This window comes from Oncorhynchus keta, chromosome 34 (genome assembly GCF_023373465.1).
Source record: "Oncorhynchus keta strain PuntledgeMale-10-30-2019 chromosome 34, Oket_V2, whole genome shotgun sequence".
Lineage (NCBI taxonomy): Eukaryota > Metazoa > Chordata > Actinopteri > Salmoniformes > Salmonidae > Oncorhynchus > Oncorhynchus keta.
In genome coordinates, this window is record NC_068454.1 from 2,134,192 (window position 1) to 2,140,479 (window position 6,288).

Sequence of the window (6,288 nt, forward strand, 5' to 3'; positions counted from 1 at the left end):
CAGAACAGTAGACCAATTGTTATCTGTCAACAATGTTTTTTTTTTTATCTTCAATAAATTAAACCGATCCCTGACTATTACCATTTTGAGGGTTTTAACCACAAAAAAATTATTTGGTTATGATTTGGTTATCATATCAGGAAGCCACCAGCATCTTCTTGTTTACATAAGAAGCTGCTTTTCTAAAACCCTGTCTGCTATACAATTTATTTTGGCAATTTTGAGAAAGAGAACTGTTATTCAGTTTTAACGTGGACTGTATTTTTCGGCTGTTGAAACAGTCAATGCACACTGTGTTTGACAGGCAGGCTGTGTCGAAATCTTCACAGACCCCACCCTATGTAGTACCTCCCGTAAAAGTGCCACAGTGTCAAATTACAAAAAAAGGATTTGAGTGGTGTGAAAACATCCACACACATACAATATGTGTGTATATATATATATATATATATATATATATATGTTTTTTTTTACCAGATATTTCTAAGCAACTATCTCAGTCCAGGAAATGCTATCTCATAGTTCAACACACATTAGTCTTCGCTGCCAGGAAGCTGACTGTCTCACAGCTCAATACCCATAATTCTTCTCTGCGTAGAGAAAGTGAACCCAGTCAGCCTCTGTCTGTGTGAAGGAGGAGGGGCTTGTTTCTTTTCATACCAACAGTGTCTCCCGCCAACCAGACTCTGCTGTAGCTTACTGCCTGTCTGTCTGCTTTCCAGGCATATAAAAACCCCACCTCTTCCTTTCTCCGACAGTTCTGCCTTCTCTTCTGAATCCTCGACGTCAGCCTGTGAAGGAAAAGAAAACTAGACAAAATGGTGAGTGCTGACAGCTGACATAGATTCTTTCTTTCCGAAGGGAAATCTGTTATTCTGTTACATAAAGATCATATGATTCTCTGCATTTCCTCTCTCTTTTTTTAAAATATATATAGAGTTCAGATATTATGTTTACTACTGATAAGGGATAAATGTGATTTATTGTAAATTTAGGTTAAAAAAAAAGATATTATGCAAAATAAATCTGACAGAATGATAGCCACACATCAAATGTGAGTAATATTTTAGTGTTTAACTGTCTCTGTAATTAGTCATTGTTCTACTTGATCATAGACTATTCACTGTTTAGATTGAAAACCTCAAATAGCTTACGAATAGAAACATTATTTTTCTGTAGATTTTTTTTTTTTTAAAAACATGTTTTTATGATATTTTTGCAATTGTGAGAGAAGGATGAAATCATTGAGTACAAAGGAGAACAGGGAGGAGCAGTCTGGGATAGTAGCCATTTTCTCTGTTAGGATCTTGTGAGAGATATCTCTGGCTGAAAACACTGCAATGGGTGTGCAGCTGGACGGGACAGAGGGAGGAGAGAGGAGGAGTAGTGGGAGGAGTAAGGGGAGTGGCCCACAGTAACAAGGCACACCGTATCCTCTTCTGGTCCTCTGCTCTTAAAGAGACAGGGCCATAAAAAAAAAAACGGTAACTCGTCAAAATGGCAGACAGAGGATTTGAAAAAATGGTGTTGGACATTCCTATGGGGGAAATAAATGGGGGAAAGAATGGGGTTTTGGAATAGACGCCAAAAATAAGGTCTGAGGTTAACACAGGCTTAGGAGATCTGGTACGTTTTGTTCTATGAGATAATATCAGTCAGTTGTTAAAACCTTTATGAATTATAAAGCCTTTATGTGCTTGTTTTAATGACATAAATAAAATAAAAAAAGTGATTATTATTTTCATAGAACAAAATGTAAAACATCTCCTAAGCCTGTGTTAACCTCAGACCTTATTTTCAGCATTTTCTATTAAAAAGAAAAAAAAACACACATTAATTTGACCGTAAGGCTTTAGGCCAACGAACGAGTTAGTCTCTGTTAATGGCTACAAAAAATACGCCATATACTCAAGATGGCGGTCACACTTTTTAGCCGAATCCAACCGGGATAGCCTAGTGCAGCCAATGACTTTGCTTAAATGTCATTTTGCTTAATGGGTGCCCGTATCCCTCCTGTGTTTATGTATTCTTTCACTTTCAATAGGGAAGTAATATATTGCATTAATATATTAACGGTCCTTCTGTAGCTCAGTTGGTAGAGCATGGCGCTTGTAACGCCAGGGTAGTGGGTTCGATTCCCGGGACCACCCACACGTAGAATGTATGCACACATGACTGTAAGTCGCTTTGGATAAAAGCGTCTGCTAAATGGCATATATTATTATTATTATTATATTATTATTATTATATTATTATTACAGTAATATATTGACGATTGCTTTTTGCAGCGATACAATTACAATCGAGACTGTCTGAAATGGCTTTCAAAACATTATCTGATCAATTCACTCCTTCAACACTCTAACTTCACTGTCTTAATTAAACACCTGATTTGATTCAAGTTTCCATGTGGTCGATCTCTTGTACCTCCTCTCTTTCAGCGTGAGTGTATCTCCATGCATGTGGGCCAAGCCGGAGTCCAGATGGGTAACGCCTGTTGGGAGCTGTACTGCCTGGAGCATGGGATCCAGCCGGACGGACAGATGCCCAGTGACAAGACTTGTGGAGGTGGAGACGACTCCTTCAACACCTTCTTCAGTGAGACCGGAGCTGGAAAGCATGTACCCCGGGCCATCTTCGTTGATCTGGAGCCCACTGTCATCGGTAAGATGAGACAAACTACAGGAAGCTCATCTTTGAATGTTTTGATTATTCTGTCCAAAGATATTCTGAATATTCAGATATTAGGATTTACGAATATTCAGATATTAGGATTTACGAATATTCAGATATTAGGATTTACAAATATTCAGATATTAGGATTTACAAATATTCAGATATTAGGATTTACGAATATTCAGATATTAGGATTTACAAATATTCAGATATTAGGATTTACGAATATTCAGATATTAGGATTTACGAATATTCAGATATTAGGATTTACAAATATTCAGATATTAGGATTTACGAATATTCCGGATACTTGGATATTCTCATATTTGCAATATCCTGACATTTCGGAATTTACCTTTTGTCTTTCAGATGAGGTGAGGACTGGTACCTATCGCCAGCTGTTCCACCCTGAGCAGCTGATCACTGGTAAGGAAGATGCTGCCAACAACTACGCCCGCGGTCACTACACCATCGGCAAGGAGATCATTGACCTGGTTCTGGACAGGACACGCAAACTGGTGAGTCATCATTCTTGATAACATAGAGTTCTACCTATGGTTCTGCTTAAGGGACTGGGTTCTAGATGGGTTTTAACATGTTCAAAAAAACGTTATGTGTAGGGTAATAAGGTTCTACCTGGAACCATAAAAGGGATCTTCTAAAAGGACGAGCCAAAAACCTTTTATGTTTCTGGGTAAAACTGGGCAAACATGTTCTCCATTGTATTCTTACTGGTGTAACTTCATTTCTCCATTCAGGCTGACCAGTGTACAGGTCTCCAGGGGTTCCTCATCTTCCACAGCTTCGGAGGAGGCACCGGTTCTGGTTTCACCTCCCTGCTGATGGAACGTCTGTCTGTGGACTACGGAAAGAAGTCTAAGCTTGAGTTCGCCGTTTACCCAGCTCCCCAGGTGTCCACGGCTGTGGTGGAGCCCTACAACTCCATCCTGACCACTCACACCACCCTGGAGCACTCCGACTGTGCCTTCATGGTGGACAATGAGGCCATCTATGACATCTGCCGCAGGAACCTCGATATTGAGCGCCCTCGTACACCAACCTCAACAGGCTCATTGGTCAGATCGTCTCTTCCATCACTGCCTCCCTGCGATTCGATGGAGCCCTGAATGTTGATCTGACAGAGTTCCAGACCAACTTGGTGCCCTACCCCCGTATCCACTTCCCTCTGGCCACCTATGCCCCGGTCATCTCCGCTGAGAAGGCCTATCACGAGCAGCTGTCAGTCGCTGACATCACCAACGCCTGCTTCGAGCCAGCCAATCAGATGGTGAAATGTGACCCTCGTCACGGCAAATACATGGCCTGCTGTCTCCTGTACCGTGGTGACGTGGTTCCCAAAGATGTCAACTCTGCCATCGCTGCCATCAAGACGAAACGTACCATCCAGTTTGTGGACTGGTGTCCCACTGGGTTCAAAGTGGGTATCAACTACCAGCCCCAACAGCGGTTCCTGGAGGAGACCTGGCCAAGGTCCAGAGGGCCGTGTGCATGCTGAGTAACACCACAGCCATCGCTGAGGCCTGGGCCCGTCTGGACCACAAGTTTGACCTGATGTATGCCAAGAGAGCCTTTGTGCACTGGTACGTTGGTGAGGGCATGGAGGAGGGAGAGTTCTCTGAGGCCAGAGAGGACATGGCAGCCCTGGAGAAGGACTATGAAGAGGTGGGCACTGACAGCGTGGGAGAAGAGGATGAGGAGGGAGAGGAATATTAAAGGGCTAAACAAACTAGGTGTTTGCCACCCTACATTCCAACACCGTTGGAGTCCTACACTTAACGTGACATCAACACATTCCCCACTGTCATGGTAACAGTCTCTGTTACACCTCGTCATGTTGTGTCAGGTTTCTCAATAAACGCATCATAAACCAACTCATCTGTAACTGTACGTGGTTATTTTTAGTCTCAACGATCACTATGATTGACTTTCAAATAAGCAGCCCGTAGGAACTAAGGCTTTGAAAAGTGCAGGCTGCAGCTTCACATAATTGTTTTATGTCTGCGAGACTAGAACAGGCTTTATGTCTGCTAAAGTAGAACAGGTTTGATGTCTACTAGACTAGAACAGGTTTGATGTCTACTAGACTAGAACAGGTTTGATGTCTACTAGACTAGAACAGGTTTTATGTCTGCTAGACTAGAACAGGCTTTATGTCTGCTAGAGTAGAACAGGCTTGATATCTACTAGACTATAACAGGCTTGATGTCTGCTAGACTAGAACAGGTTTGATGTCTACTAGACTAGAACAGGTTTGATGTCTACTAGACTAGAACAGGTTTGATGTCTGCTAGACTAGAACAGGTTTGATGTCTGCTAGAACAGATGTAGAACAGGCTTTATGTCTGCTAGAGTAGAACAGGTTTGATGTCTGCTAGACTAGAACAGGTTTGATGTCTAGACTAGACTAGAACAGGGTTGATGTCTGCTAGAGTAGAACAGGTTTGATGTCTACTAGACTAGAACAGGTTTGATGTCTGCTAGAGTAGAACAGGTTTGATGTCTACTAGACTAGAACAGGTTTGATGTCTGCTAGACTAGAACAGGTTTGATGTCTACTAGACTAGAACAGGTTTGATGTCTGCTAGACTAGAACAGGTTTGATGTCTACTAGACTAGAACAGGTTTGATGTCTACTAGAGTAGAACAGGTTTGATGTCTACTAGACTAGAACAGGTTTGATGTCTACTAGACTAGAACAGGTTTGATGTCTACTAGACTAGAACAGGCTTTATGTCTACTAGACTAGAACAGGTTTGATGTCTACTAGACTAGAACAGGTTTGATGTCTACTAGACTAGAACAGGTTTGATGTCTGCTAGACTAGAACAGGTTTGATGTCTACTAGACTAGAACAGGTTTGATGTCTGCTAGACTAGAACAGGTTTGATGTCTACTAGACTAGAACAGGTTTGATGTCTACTAGACTAGAACAGGCTTTATGTCTGCTAGACTAGAACAGGTTTGATGTCTACTAGAGTAGAACAGGTTTGATGTCTACTAGACTAGAACAGGTTTGATGTCTGCTAGACTAGAACAGGTTTGATGTCTACTAGACTAGAACAGGTTTGATGTCTACTAGACTAGAACAGGTTTGATGTCTGCTAGAGTAGAACAGGTTTGATGTCTGCTAGAGTAGAACAGGTTTGATGTCTACTAGACTAGAACAGGTTTGATGTCTACTAGACTAGAACAGGTTTGATGTCTACTAGACTAGAACAGGTTTGATGTCTACTAGAGTAGAACAGGTTTGATGTCTACTAGACTAGAACAGGTTTGATGTCTACTAGACTAGAACAGGTTTGATGTCTGCTAGACTAGAACAGGTTTGATGTCTACTAGACTAGAACAGGTTTGATGTCTGCTAGAGTAGAACAGGTTTGATGTCTACTAGACTAGAACAGGTTTGATGTCTGCTAGAGTAGAACAGGTTTGATGTCTACTAGACTAGAACAGGTTTGATGTCTACTAAGAACAGGTTTGATGTCTACTAGAACAGGTAGAACAGGTTTGATGTCTGCTAGACTAGAACAGGTTTTGATGTCTGCTAGACTATAACAGGCTTTATGTCTACTAGACTAGAACAGGCTTGAT

General features: G+C 41.5%; 1 pseudogene; it reads left to right on the forward strand.

The window, feature by feature from the left end:
• The first annotated feature begins 660 nt into the window (after window positions 1–660).
• LOC118383432 (tubulin alpha chain-like) lies at window positions 661–4,568 on the forward strand (annotated as a pseudogene).
• The last annotated feature ends 1,720 nt before the right edge of the window (window positions 4,569–6,288 follow it).